Source organism: Capra hircus, chromosome 10, assembly GCF_001704415.2.
Source record: "Capra hircus breed San Clemente chromosome 10, ASM170441v1, whole genome shotgun sequence".
Taxonomy (NCBI): Eukaryota; Metazoa; Chordata; class Mammalia; order Artiodactyla; family Bovidae; genus Capra; species Capra hircus.
Window position 1 is genome coordinate 30,142,651 of NC_030817.1, and position 16,439 is coordinate 30,159,089.

The 16,439-nt window shown below is 36.1% G+C and overlaps 1 protein-coding gene across 2 annotated transcripts in view; it reads right to left on the bottom strand.

Annotated features, from left to right (window-relative positions):
• MNAT1 (MNAT1, CDK activating kinase assembly factor) overlaps window positions 1-16,439 on the bottom strand; it is a 226,603-nt gene that overhangs the window by 73,310 nt on the left and 136,854 nt on the right. The gene's annotated exons all lie outside the window — the stretch shown is intronic.

Genomic DNA, 16,439 nt, shown 5'->3' on the forward strand with positions numbered 1-16,439 from the left:
TTCAATATTTTATCCCATCAAAATTATATTCATAACTTGACCACTCCTTCGCAATTAAACTATTACCATCTTAGTATAAACCCCTACAATCTTATCAGGAGAGTTGCAAGTTTTCTTGCTTTCAATCCACCATCCATTCTCCTATACAGACCCTTCTAAATATAAGTCATATGACATCTTTATTCAAAATTCTGTGACTTCTCATCTTCTTGACAATTAAAGCCCAAGTCTTAGCCATCAGCTAAAAAAAAAACCTATATGATCTAACTAGGCCCAATCTGCCTTCTTACATAAAAAACCTGCTACCACTCCGACTTTATCTCCTACAATTCTCCAATTCATGCTATTGCAGACACTGGACTCCTTTCTCATCCTTATATACACGTCCACCTCCGGGCCACTGCACTTATAGTTCCTCTGCCCTTCCTCATAACATCACATGATTAGCTTCTTTGCTTAATTCATGTCTATCCAAGTATCACCCTACAAAAGATTCCACTGCTACCTATGTAAAAATGGCATTCTACACCAGTCACTACATATCCCTTTATCCTGCTGTATTTGTCTCCAAAATACTGCCATCTGACAAATTCATCAGTGTGCTTATATTGTTCACTTCATCCCAATACAATCTAAGCTTCATGACAGTAGGTGTCTTCTCTGTTTTGTTCACTGTTGTCTTCTTAGTACCTAGAAGAGTAACTGACACAGAGGAGGTGCTTCATAATCAAACGAATAATAATCAAATGAATAACAAAAGTAAAAGAACTGATAAATAATCAATTCTTTTCTCAAATAGCATGAGCTAAATACTACAAAGCTTCATTTCCCAATGGAGACAATTACATATAGATATACAGAGTCAACTGAATTTTACAGTGATTTGGTAGAAACTGAGCAAATTCCAATAATAAATGGAATTTCCTTTTTTAGGGTCCTGTATAAATCTGAATTAAAACTATATTTCATTGTAATAATTTATAGTTATAATTTAATTACTAAACTAAATAATTTACTAATTTATTGCTGCTCTTCTGAGCTTAGAGTATATATTTAATTAATACTATGATTTAATAGTCTTAAAGTCCTCAGTACAAAAGACTATTCTGGAATCAACTGCATAATTACATTTCCTCAGTGACCTTGTAATCTTGTGAGCATTTACTCTAGACTAAACAGCCTCATTCAGCTGTCCTGTGTCTAACTGTCGATGAAAGAAGCTTGTTTGACAACTGCTTCAGGCAGAAACATATTTTTTTCCATGACTGCAAAAAAAGATTTAAAACTTACCAGACTAGTGCCAGACTAGACCTTTAAGCACAAGGTCCATGATAGATGTGTGACTTGATTTCTAATTCAAATGCCAACAAAAACAGATAGTAAAGACATTTTGCTGTCATAGCCATAAGAAGTTAATTTAGTAATACTTTCATAATTACAACAAAGTATATATGATACTATATACACATATATATTGCAGTTTTTGTGAATTCTGTACTTCTCCATATTCTTTGATTTTCTGGTGCCCTTGAGAATTTTTCTAAAACTAATATGTAAACTTTAATGTACATAATTAAAAACAAAGCCAACAAAACAAATACTTTTATCTATCCTTTCACAATACAAGTATAATAAGTCAATAGGTAAAGACATTGACCAAAAAAACAGAAATTCTACAACATGGTTTAAAAAGAATTTCAACATAAGAAAGAAAAATCACTTAATCAACCAACATGATACTTAATGATGAAAGACTTGAAGCATTCACCAAAAAAACAAGACACAAGAAAAACTGCAGTCATCCGAAATGTGTAACACAAGTTCTAGTCAAATGCAATAAAATATGAAACTGAAATCAGACTCAGAGCATTTAAAATAAAAAATGCATTATTTTCAGATGACTGGCTTCCAGATAGAAAACCTCATCACCGTAAAGAACAAGTAAAATTTTCAGTAAACAGATATATACAAAATGAAAACACATTTAACCAAGAACCAGTAAGAAAGCATAATGAAAACAATTTTATAACTACATTATCCTAACTATGATATAACAAAAACTAATTTCCAAGAAATGTGTAAGATATATGAAAACTCAATAAATTTTAAACTTGTCAGTTTAAAGCAATTCCAAACGAAATATCAAAAATCGTAGTGCTTGGGTGAATCTATGGGGTAATAAGGATGACCATGTCTTACTTCTTAAGGTGTTTGGTCTTGCTTTGCTATATTACTTGCTTCATAATATCCTGTAATGAAAAATTTCAAATGTACAGAAAATTTGAAAGAACTATATGGCGCTTTTTTGCTTTGGCCACCAAAGTTTACTTGGAAGAATAAATGTTTAAAGATCCTAAAACACTTTGAAAAACATAAAGAGCAAAGGAAGACTTGCCCCCACGATTCCCACCCCATTGTGTGCAACTTTACATGATTGTATCCTCATGGATATGATGAATTTCGATCCTTAGATTATATTATATGGCAAAAGCAATTCTGGGGATGTAACTAAGACCTCAAATTGGTTGATTTTGAGTTAATAAAAAGGGAGATTATCTAAGTAGACCAAACTTAAACAGGTAGGAGCCCTTAAAAAAGCAAGAGATTCAAAAAGATTTTCTCCCACTAGCACTGAAAAAGATGAAAGACACTGTGAGTTCTAAATCAGCAAGAAACCTAATTCTACCAATAATATGAATCAGCTTGAAAGACAACCACCAAACCTCACTAACATGGACCCACAGAACCGGCTGACACTTTGATTGCAGCCACATGCACTCTGAGTATAAGATCCAAGTAACCCATGTCCAGACTCATAATTTGCAGACACTGATAATAAATAAGATAAAGTGGATACTGTTTTAAGCCACTTAAGTGTGTGGTAATTTAATGAATAGCAACAGAAAATAAATATATGACTAAAACTAAAACATATCATGAATTTAAAAGAATAAGAAAGTGATGTACTTAAATAACTGAAATACAGATTAATGGAAAAGAAAGGTCAGTGGACCAAAAATCTCAGAATGTTAATCTAAAACATCAAGAGAGTGGAAAAAAAAAGACTAATGAATAAATTATGCTGGGCCAATTGATTTACTAGTTGAAAAAAATGGAGTAAAGATTCTTTTATGTTCCTTACAAATAAAATACATTCCACATGGATTGTGATTACATGTAAATACTGAAGCTACCAAAAAATTAGAATATAAATAAATATATATAAAGCTGTGTGTTGATTTAGGACTTCCTAAGTATTAGAGCAACTAAAAATTGGAAGAACATCATTAAAATATTTTACTGCTCAAAGATTAAGCTTACTTCACATAAAGCAACCCAAATGTCCATCAACAGATGAATGGATAAAGATATATGTGTACACACACACACACAAACACAATGGAATATTAGTCAGCCATTAAAAAGAATGAAATCCTGCCATATGCAATAATGTGGATGGACCTAAAGAGTATTATACTTAGTGAAATAAGTCAGACAAAGACAAAAACTCAGTTATATATACGTAGAATCTAAAACATAAAACAAATGAATGCACATAACAAAACAGAAACAGTCTCACAGATACAGTAAACACACCTGCGATATGAAAGGAGAAGGAAGTACGAAGAAGCAACATACAGGTATAGGATCAAGAAAAAAGATACTCGATGAGATGGATCTCACTGATACCTTCAGGACATTCCATCCAAATGTAAAAGAATACACCTTCTTCTCAAGTGCACATGGCACATTCTCCAGGATAGACCACATCTTGGGTCACAAACCAAACTTCAGTAAATTTAAGAAAGTTGAAATCAAGCATATTCTCTGACCACAACGCTATGAGACTAGATACCAATTACAAGAAAAAAACTGTAAGAAACACAAACACATGGAGATTAAACAACACATTTCTAAATAACCAACAGGTTACTGAAGAAAAAAAAATCCAAAAATTTCTAGAAACAAATGACAATAAAAACATGACAACTCAAAAACTATGGGATGCAGGAAAAGCAGTTCTAAGAGGGAAGTTCATAGCAATACAATCCTATCTCAAGAAGTAAGAAAAACATCGAATAAACAACCTAACCTTACACCTAAAACATCAGGAAAAAAGAACAAAAAAACCCCCAAAATAAGTAAAAGGAAAGAAATCATAAAAATCCAAGCAGAAATAAATGAAAAAGAAATGAAAGAAACAATAGTAAAGATTAATAAAACTAAAAGCTGGTTTTTTGAGAAGATAAACAAAACAGACAAACCTTTAGCCAGACTCATCAAAAAAAAAAAAAAAAACAAAGAGAAGAATCAAATCAACAAAATTAGAAATGAAAAAGAAGAGGTTACAACAGACAATGCAGAAATACAAAGGATTATAAGAGACTATTAAGAACAACTATACAGCAATTCACTGGATAACCTGGAAGAAATGGACAGATTCTTAGAAAACTTCAATCTTCCAAGACTGAAACAGGAAGAAACAGAAATTATGAAGAACCCAATTATAAGCACTGAAATTAAAGCTGTGATCAAAAATCCACCCAAAAAACAAAAGTCCAGGACCAAACGGCTTCACAGCAGAATTCTGTCAAGCATTTAGAGGAGAGCTAATGCCTGTCCTTCTAAAACTTTCAAAAAATTGCAGAGGAAGGAACACTTCCAAACTCATTCTACAAGGCCACCATCACGCTGATACCAAAACCAGACAAAGACAACATGAAAAAAGAAAACTACAACCCAATATCACTGATAAACATAGATGGAAAATTCCTCAACAAAATTTTAGCAAACAATTCAAAACCACATCAAAAAGCTCATACACCATGATCAAGTTGGGTTGATCCCAGGAATGCAAATCAATCAATGTGATACACCATAATAACAAATTGAATGATAAAAACCATATGATCATCTCAATAGATGCAGGAAAAGCCTTTAACAAAATTCAGCATCCACTGATGATTAAAACTCTTCAAAAAATGGGCACAGAAGGAACTTACTTCAACATCAGTTCAGTTCAGTTGAGTTCAGTCACTCAGTCGTGTCCAACTCGTTGTGACCCCATGAACCACAGCATGCCAGGCCTTCCTGTCCATCACCAACTCCTAGAATCCACCCAAACCCACGTTCATTGAGTCGGTGAAGCCATCCAACCATCTCATCCCCTGTCATCCCCGTCTCCTCCTGCCCTCAATCTTCCCAACATCAGGGTCTTTTCCAATGAGTCAGCTCTTCACATCAGGTGGCCAAAGTATTAGAGCTTCAGCTTCAACATCAGTCCTTCCAATGAACACCCAGGACTGATCTCCTTTAGGATGGACTGGTTTGATCTCCTTGCAGTCCAAAGGACTCACTAAGTCACCATTTTTCACAAAGCTAGAACAAAAAATTTCCCAGTTCATATGGAAACAAAAAAGACTCTGAATAGCCAAAACAGTCTTAAGAAAGAAGAATGGAGCTAGAGGAAATCAATCTTCCTGAATTCAGATTATCCTACAAATCTACAATCAAGACAGTATGGTATTAGCACAAAAATCGAAACCTAGACCAATGGAACATGATAGAAAGCCCAGAAATAAACCTATGCACCTATGGGTACCTTATTTTTGACAAAGGAGGCAAGAATATACAGTGGGGCAAAGACAACCTCTTCAATAAATGGTGCTGGGAAAACTAGACAGCTACATATAAAATTACATGAAATTACAACACTTCTTAACACCATACACAAAGATAAACTCAAAATGGATTAAAGACCTAAATATAAGCCCAGAAACTATAAATTATCCTGGGGAAAACATAGGCAGAACACTCCATGACATGAATCAAAGCAAAATCCTCTATGACCCACCTCCTAGAATAATGGAAATAAAAACAAAAGTAAGCAAGGGGGACCTGATTAAACTTAAAAAGCTTTTGCACAGCAAAGGCAACTATAAGCACAGTGAAAAGACAAGCCTTCAGAATGGGAGAAAATAATAGCAAATAAAAAAATGACAAAGGATTAATTTCCAAAATATATAAGCAGCTCATACAACTCAATGCCAGAAAAACAAACAACCCAATCAAAAACTCGGAAAAGGATCTAAACAGACATTTCTCCAAAGAAGACATACAGATGGCTAACAAACAGATGAAAAGATGCTCAACATCTCTCATTATTCAGTTCAGTTGCTCAGTCGTATCTGACTCTTTGCAACCCCATGAATCACAGCACACCAGGCCTCCCTGTCAATCACCAACTCCCGGAGTTCACCCAGACTCACGTCCATCGAGTCAGTGATACGATCCAGCCGCTCATCCTCAGTCGTCCCCTTCTCCTCCTGCCCTCAATCCTTCCCAGCATCAAAGTCTTTTCCAATGAATCAACTCTTCCCATCCAGGTGGCCAAAGTACTGGAGCTTCAGCTTTAGCATCATTCCTTCCAAAGAAATCCCAGGGTTGATCTCCTTCAGAATGGACTGGTTGGATCTCCTTGCAGTCCCAGGGACTCTTTAAGAGTCTTCTCCAACACCACAGTTCCAAAGCATCAATTCTTCAGTGCTCAGCCTTCTTCACAATCCAACTCTCACATCTCTCATTATTAGAGAAATGCAAATCAAAACTACAATGAGATATCACCTCGCACCAGTCAGAATGGCCATCATCAAAAAGCCTATAAACAATAAATGCTGGAGAGGGTGTGAAGAAAAGGGAATGCTCTTGCACCGGTGGAGGGAATGTACATTGATACAGTCACTATGGAAGACGATATGGAGATTCCTTAAAAAACTAGGAATAAAACCACAGTATGACCCAGCAATCCCACTCCTAAACATATACTCTGAGGAAATCAAAACTAAGACACATGTGTCATGTTCATTGCAGCACTATATACAATAATTAGAACATGGAAGCAACGTAGATGTCCATCAACAGATGAACTGGTAAAGAAATTGTGGCAAAAAAAAAATTTAAAAAAAAAGAAATTGTGGTAAAGATATTAAGAAGAGGTGGCAAGAATACACAGAAGAACTGTACAAAAAAGATCTTCACGACCCAGGTAATCATGATGATGTGATCACTAATCTAGAGTCAGACATCTTGGAATGTGAAGTCAAGTGGGCCTTAGAAAGCATCAACATGAACAAAGCTAGTGAAGTTGATGGAATTCCAGTGGAGCTGTTTCAAATCGTGAAAGACGATGCTGTCAAAGTGCTGCATTCAATATGCCAGCAAATTTGGAAAACTCAGCAGTGGCCACAGGACTGGAAAAGGTCAGTTTTCATTCCAATCCCAAAGAAAGGCAATGCCAAAGAATGCTCAAACTACCGCACAGTTGCAGTCATCTCACACGCTAGTAAAGTAATGCTCAAAATTCTCCAAGCCAGGCTTCAGCAATATGTGAACCGTGAACTCCCTGACGTTCAAGCTGGTTTTCGAAAAGGCAGAGGAACCAGAGATCAAATTGCCAACATCTGCTGGATCATGGAAAAAGCAAGAGAGTTCCAGAAAAACATCTATTTCTGCTTTGTTGACTATGCCAAAGCCTTTGACTGTGTGGATCACAATAAACTGTGGAAAATTCTGAAAGAGATGGGAATGCCAGACCACCTGACCTGCCTCTTGAGAAATCTGTATGCAGGTCAGGAAGCAACAGTTAGAACTAGACATGGAACAACAGACTGGTTCCACATAGGAAAAGGAGTACGTCAAGGCTGTATATTGTCATGCTGCTTATTTAAATTATATGCAGAGTACATCATGAGAAATGCTGAACTGGAAGAAACACAAGCTGGAATCAAGATTGCCGGGAGAAATATCAATAACCTCAGATATGCAGATGACACCACCCTTATGGCAGAAAGTGAAGAGGAACTAGAAAGCCTCTTGATGAAAGTGAAAGAGGAGAGCGAAAAAGTTGGCTTAAAGCTCAACATTCAGAAAACGAAGATCATGGCATCCGGTCGCATCACGTCATGGGAAATAGATGGGGAAACAGTAGAAACAGTGTCAGACTATTTTTTTGGGCTCCAAAATCACTGCAGATGGTGACTGCAGCCATGAAATTAAAAGATGCTTACTCCTTGGAAGAAAAGTTATGACCAACCTAGATAGTATATTCAAAAGCAGAGACATTACTTTACCGACTAAGGTTCGTCTAGTCAAGGCTATGGATTTTCCTGTGGTCATGTATGGATGGGAGAGTTGGACTGTGAAGAAGGCTGAGTGCCGAAGAACTGATGCTTTGGAACTGTGGTGTTGGAGAAGACTCTTGAGAGTCCCTTGGACTGCAAGGAGATCCAACCAGTCCATTCTGAAGGAGATCAGCCCTGGGATTTCTTTGGAAGGAATGATGCTAAAGCTGAAGCTCCAGTACTTTGACCACCTCATGCAAAGAGTTGACTCATTGGAAAAGACTCTGATGCTGGGAGGGATTGGGGGCAGGAGGAAAAGGGGACGACCCAGGATGAGATAGCTTGATGGCATCACGGACTCGATGGACGTGAGTCTGAGTGAACTCCGGGAGTTGGTGATGGACAGGGAGGCCTGGCGTGCTGCGATTCATGGGGTCACAAAAAGTCAGACACAACTGAGCGACTGAACTGAACTGAACTGATACACAATGGAATATTACTCAGCCATAAAAAAGAACAAATTTAAGTCAATTCTGATGAGGTGGATGAAGCTAAAACCTATTATACAGAGTGAAGTCAGAAAGAGAAAGATAAACATCATATTCTAACATATATATATAGAATCCTGAAAAATGGTACTGAAGAACTTGTTTACAGGGCAGCAATGGAGAAATAGACATAGAGAATAAACTCATGGACATGAGGAGAGGGGAGGAGAGGGTGAGATGTATGGAAAGGGTAACATGGAAACATATTACCATATGTAAAATAGATAGCCAATTGGAATTTGCTGTATGGTTCAGGAAACACAAACAGGGGGTCTGTGTCAATCTAGATTGGTGGAATGGGGTGGGATATGGGAAGGAGGTTCAAAAGGGAGAGGATATGTATATACCTATGACTGATTCATGTTGAGGTTTGACAGAAAACAACAAAATTTTGTAAAGCAATTATCCTTCAATAAAAAATAAATTATTTAAAAAGAAAAATGGTATTATGTATAAAACGGATAAGGAACAAAGATATACTGTACAGCAAAAAGAAGCATAGCCATTATTTTGTAATAACTTTAAAGGGAATACAATCTATAAAAATACTCAATCATTATGCTGTAACCAGAAATTAACATAAAATTTTGAATCAACAACATTTCAATTAAAATAAAAACAGCTACAAAATCAATGATGCCCATAAAAAGTCCAAGAAAGAAAAAAAAAGGAAATATCATTATTTTGAATAATTTCACAGCGTAAACAATATAAGATAAACTTTAAATTTTGAAGGTTAGTAATCATATGATATGGCTGACACAAAAATAAGTAAAAATATTACTCCAGTAGAAAAGGGAATGTAAGGCAAAAATAGACAACTGAAAATTCATACATAGGGTGAAGAGGTAAAGAAATTACTGAGGCTATGCCACAATCATAAAGGTAAAGGGTTTCCTAAGGAAATGAAACAGCACAAGCAATGGCACAAAACTGTAAGACACCATAAGGTTCTTAAGAAACACCACGATGAGAGGACCCGGGCATATGCTAGGAAGGTAGACAGGAGTCAGATTATGCAGATAATGACGAGCCACTAAAGGATATTACTATAGAGACATGACCAGATTGATATATTAGAAAGTTTTCTCTGGCAACAATGAAGAAGGCTTACGGAGGAAGACAACGCGAATGTTAAAACAAAAAATTTTTGGAATATGTTCAATATCTCATCTCAAATTTGTGACATATAAAATTCCAATTTATCAATTTTTAAGAGCAAAAGAATGACCAAGAAAAGTAGCTGCAAGTTTGGCATAAACCTTCCAGATTTCAGACAATAAAGCTACAGTAATCAAAACAGCATGGTACAGGCATAAAAACAGATATGTAGATTAATGGAACAGAAGAGAGGGCCCAGAAATAAACCTACACATCTAAGGTCAATTAATCTGCAACAAAAATGGCAAGAATATACAATGAGAAAAGTGAGTGGCTGGAAAAGCTAGACAGCTAAATATAAATCAATGAAATTGTAACACTTCCTCAAACTCTAAACAAAAATAAACTCAAAATGGTTTAAAGACCAACATATAGGACATGACAAAATTAAAATCCCTAGAAGAAAACACAGGCCAGACATTCTTGACATAAATTGTAGCATTATTTTCTAAAATCAGTCTCCAAAGGAAAAAGAAATAAGCTAAAGTAAATGAATGGGACCTAATCAAACTTAAATACTTTTGCACAGTAGAGAAAACCATAAATAAAATGAAAAAACAGCCTACCAAATGGGAGAAAATACTTGCAAATGATGTAACCAGCAAGGGGTTAATATCTAAAATACACGAACCACTCACACAACTCAGTATCAAAAAGACAAAAAACCCAATCAAAAAATAGGCAGAAGACCTAAACAGACATTTCTCCAAAGAAGACATACAGCTAGCCAACAGCCACGTGAAAAGATGCTCAACATTGCTAATTACTAGAGAAATTCAACTCAATATCACAATGAAGTATCACCTCATACACATCAGAATGGCTACCATCAAAAAGCTTACAAATAACAAATGCTGGAGAGAGTATGCAAAAAAGGGAACCCTCCTACACTGTTGTAAAGTAAGTTGGTGCAGCCATTATAGAGAATATATGGAGGTTTCTAAAGAAACTAAAAATAGAGCTACCATCAGTTCAGTTCAGTCACTCAGTCATGTCCGACTCTTTGCGACCCCATGAACTGCAGCACGCCAGGCCTCCCTGTCCATCACCAACTCCTGGAGTTGACCCAAACCCATGTCCATCGAGTCAGTGATGCCATCCAATCATCTCATCTTCTGTCGTCCCCTTCTCCTCTGCCCTCAATCCTTCCCAGCATCAGGGTCTTTTCCAAAGAGTCAGCTCTTGGCATCAGGTGGCCAAAGTATTGGAGTTTCAGCTTCAACATCAGTCCTTCCAATGAACACCCAGGACTGATCTCCTTCAGGATGGACTGGTTGGATCTTCCTACCAGAAGTCCCCTTCCAACAGACTCTCAAGAGTCTTCTCCAACACCACAGTTCAAAAGCATCAATTCTTCAGTGCTCAGCTTTCTTTATAGTTCAACTCTCACATCCATACATAACCACTGGAAAAGCCATAGCCTTATCTAGACGGACCTTTGTTGGTATGGTAATGTCTCTGCTTTTTAATATGCTGTCTAGGTTGGTCATAACTTTCCTTCCAAGGAGTAAGTGTCTTTTAATTTCATGACTGCAATCACCATCTGCAGTGATTTTGGAGCCCAAAAAAATAAAGTCTGACACTGTTTCTACTGTTTCCCCATCTATGTGCCATGAAGTGATGGGACCAGATGCCATGATCTTCGTTTTCTGAATGTTGAGTTTTAAGCCAACTTTTTCACTCCCTTCTTTCACTTTCATCAAGAGGCTCTTTAGTTCCTCTTCACTTTCTGCCATAAGGGTGGTGTCATCTGCATATCTGAGGTTATTGATATTTCTCCCGGCAATCTTGATTCCAGCTTGTGCTTCTTCCAGCCCAGCATTTTGCATGATGTACTCTGCACAGAACTTAAATAAGCAGGGTGACAATATACAGCCTTGATGTACTCCTTTTCCTATGTGGAACCAGTCTGTTGTTCCTGTCCAGTTCTAACTGTTGCTTCCTGACCTGCATACAGATTTCTCAAGAGGCAGGTCAGGTGGTCTGGTATTCCCATCTCTTTCAGAATTTTAAACACTTTTCTGTGATCCACACAGTCAAAGGCTTTGGCATAGTCAGTAAAGCAGAAATAGACGTTTCTCTGGAACTCTCTTGCTTTTTCCATGATCCAGTGGATGTTGGCAATTTGATCTCTGGTTTCTCTGCCTTTTGTAAATACAGCTTGAACATCTGGAAGTTCATGCTTCACATATTGCTGAAGCTGGCTTGGAAATATTTAAGCATTACTTTGCTAGAGTGTGAGATGAGTGCAATTGTGCGGTACTTTGAAGTACCATATGATCCAGCAATCTTACACCTAAGGATATATAGGCACCCATGATGGAACATTACTCAGCCATAAAAAAGAATGAAATATTGCCATTTGTGACATGGATGGACCTAGAGAATATCATACTAATTCAGACAAAGACAAATATATATATATATATTCTACACTTACAATGTAGAATCTAAAAACTAATACAAATTAATCCAGAGACAAAAGAGAAACACAGTCACAGACACAGAAACCAAACTTATGGTTACCAAAGGGGAAGGAGAACAGAGAGGGATAAATTAGGAATATGGGACTAACATATGCAAACTACTATACATAAAATAGATAAGCAACAAGGATTCCCTATACTGCATAGGGAATTATGTTTCATATCTTATAATAACCTATAATGGAAAATAATCTAAATATTTATTTGTTATTGTTCAGTTGTTGTGTCCGACTCTTTGTGACTGCAGCACACCGGCTCCACGGTCCTCTACTATTTCCCAGAGTTTGCTCAAATTGATGTCCATTGAGCCAAAGATGCTATCTATCCACCTCATCCTCTGCTGCCCTTTTCTCCTTTTGCCTTAAATCTTTTCCAGCATCAGGGTCTTTTCTAATGAGTCAGCTTTTTGCATCAGGTGGCCAAAGTATTAGATATTCGGCATAAGTCTTTCCAATGAATATTTAGGCTTGATTTTCTTTAGGACTGACTTGTTTGATCTCCCTACAGTCCCTACATCACAATTCTAAAGTATCAGTTCTTCAGTGCTCAGCCTTCTTTATGATCCAACTCTCACATCCATACATGACTACTGGAAAAACTATAGCTTTGACTATACAGACCTTTGCTGGCAAAGTGATGCTTTTTAATACACTGTATAGGTTAAACCGACTCACAGTGCTGTATACCTAATACTCTAAATCAAGTAAACTTTCAAAAGACGGAAAGGGAGGAAAGGGGGAAGAAAAGGAGGGAGTGAGAGAGAGAGAGAAAAAGAGAGAAAGGAAGGGAAAGAGGAAGGAAGGGAGGGAGAAGAGGGGAGGGAGAGAGAGAAAGAAAGAGACCGAAAGAAAGAACTGAAGGAAGAAAAGAAGGAAAAAAGAAAGGAAGACAAAAAATCTCCAGGGTTATGATGAAAGTAGATAGGTGGATCTTCTATTTTAGGGGAACTATACCCTATCCTGGTGAAGGAAATGGCAACCCACTCCAGTGTTCTTGCCTGGAGAATCCCAGGGACGGGGGAGCCTGGTGGGCTGCCGTCGATGAGGTCGCACAGAGTCGGACACGACTGAAGCGACTTAGCAACATACCCTATCCTATTCCCTGAAGAATGAACATGTTAATTGCTTTGCCAATAACCATATGGATTTTTAACAGGTCAGTTACTTCTGTTCAGCAATCTGATTTTTATCTATGTCATCTATGGCCACAAAAGAAAACAAAATTGACAGGTGCTGATGGAGATCAAACAAGAAACTCTCTTCTAATTATCACCAGGTTCTAGTTAACTGAGTTAATCCAATACTGTCATTATGGCCACAGTTTTTTTCACAGTTGATTTCACAATAATAAGAAAATGATCTCATCAACTGGTTAGGAAGGACTCTAGATATTAAACTATTACAGTTTGTCTATTTAAAGCTCTCATAGTTGATAGCATGGAACTTACATCAGTTATGTTAACAGAAGAGACAGAAATGAATGTATGCACTTGGCTACAACATTCTACCACAGAGAAACATACAAAAGTGTTCTACAGAAATGAAGATTAAAATTTTATTCTACAGCAATCTGGTAGCAAATGGTCCACTTAAATTCACAAATAAGGAAAAGTGAAAAATATACATCCTGTTTAAAGATTATAGCTTATCCTATAAAATGTTTGTCCTTATTTCTGTAGTAGGTTCATGAATGAAAAGTTCATATTAAATAAGTCAGATATTTAAAGTGGCAGTGATATTTGACTAAATAATATGATGAATTGCTTGCAGTTTATATTAGTTAAGGGAAATACTCTTCTTTGGCTGGGAAGCAGTAAAATATTAACTACAAAGCCAGCTGATTATTAAAAAGACACTTTCACAATGCCAATCGATGAGACTTTACTAAACTAACCCAATAAAGCAGCAGTCTGGGGAATGTCAATTAGCAGTTAAGTTTCTCCAATGCTTGCTCCCACTAGCACAGAATTAATAAAACATGTTTACATATTGCCTAGAGCAAACCTCAAGAATACTGCCAGTGCAATCTGAACTATTATTATATATTCATAATACCCTCCTTAATGAGAAATTCTCATTTATTCTTCATCTACTTCCCAAGTTTAACTAACTTTAGGAAAAATTCCAGGAAAAATTCCTAAAATCTCATGGCAATGTACTTTCAATTTTATCCTTTTTCCAATTATACATGACACAAATGTAGTTCTTTGAAGACAAAATGCCTCCTAAGACCTTATTCCACATACTCCCAAAATTATATAATTAAAACTATTTTGAAAGTGTCTACATCCATAGTTTTGCACCAACTAATGTGAAGCTACAAAATGCAGTATTCTTAACTTCATCATGTCATACAGATTTCAAAACAGATATAAGAAGTGGAGATTAGGTAGTTAATTAATTCTCTATTTGCTTCTAGAGAAACTGAACTTGTCTCCTCTATAGGATAACATAATATAAAATGGAAAATTTGTTGTAACAGTAAAAGAGAAGAATAGAAGTTGAGAGTTTTATGGGAAGGAAGAGAGCTCATTGTAAAGGGATACCTTAGGCTTAGTAGATGCAATCTTATAACAAAGAAACAAAGATATGGACAAACCTTAGAACAGACATGTAACTACTAAACCTTAAGTCAACTAAAGTTTATATTCCTTGTACCTTAAGAGTAGTACCTCTGTAGATACCAAATTATTCTTTGAAAAGTCACTTCACTGAGCAACTTCTTCCATTTTTTTCCAAGTGTTTCTGAAAATCAGATTACATCTTATATCTATAGTAATTATTAAAAAAGAAGAAAGCATATGGCTTCAAATAATAATTCCAAAAAAGAAAATGAACTAGTAAAATAAGAAATCAATTTAGGACTTATTTTGGCAAATGTTAAGTATGAAGTCATAACATGTCACCAAAGAGACCACTTAAGCTAATTAATTCTGGTTCCCAAAACGAAATTGTCTGTATAGAATTCAATCCATTTCTTAAGATAAAAGTCTGGAGAGAAGGAAGGTGTGAGACACATTTTATTTTGGTAGATACTTTTACATCAAGAAAAAGTCAATGATTCTTTAGGAATTCTGACATCACTGTTGATGACCTAGAAATTTCTCCACCAGTTAGCCACAGAAAGCTGAAATTTATAGTCAATCGTGAAATACATACAAACTGGTAATCTAAACAGTTTGTCCTCTTAACTGTTGTGGATACAGAATATATTACACAGCTTTGTTGAGAGAGACGAAAATATACTTCTAGAATCCTGGAACTAACTATATTCTAAATAGTAATAACTGAAAGTCCCCCAACCACTAAAACAAAATAAAATCATGATCCTGTATCCTTTATTTAGATTCAAATAAAATTTTAGGTAAGAAAAACCCTCCAGCACTCCAGGCCTCATACTAGGCACAACAGATCATGGCTGGAAGAATTTGAAGCCTATGATACATGGATGATAACTTCAGGCACAACAAAACTGAGATCAAACTACAGACTTGATACTCAACTCTCTACATTAATGGCCTGACAGGAAAAGGGACATAAATATTTCTAGCCATCGATTTTATTTATCTCAAGTCTCTACTGTTTTGTTGCACAAACTATCCAATATTCAAACAAAATTTCAATAAACACAAGAAAGCAAGAAAAACAAATCTATTATTAAGGCATAAAATAATCAACAGAATTGAACCCAGACACGCTGAAACTATCAAAGAGGCACTTGAAAATAACATGATTAATAAGCTGAAGGAACTAGTGGAAAAAGTGGATAATATGTACAAATAGGAAATTTCAACAAAAAGATGGAGATTACAAAGGGGAGTGAAATGGAAATGCTAGAAGTAAAAACTGCAATATCAGAAAGAATACCTCTGATGAGCTTATCAGCAAGAACGGGGCCAATTATTTAATACTTTTGTTATCACAAACTCAATTGGGGGTTTTAGGCTTCGTTTTACTTCTCTACTTTATGCTTGGAGGTTACAGGACTTTTAAGAGACTATAAAACTAAAGAAAATAGTGTATAAGTAAATTATCTATGATTCTAACAGTAATTTCAACTTGGAGCCTCCATGTTCATATGTAAAATACAATGCACTATGTTCAAGGTTGCAGTTGTGGTTTTGA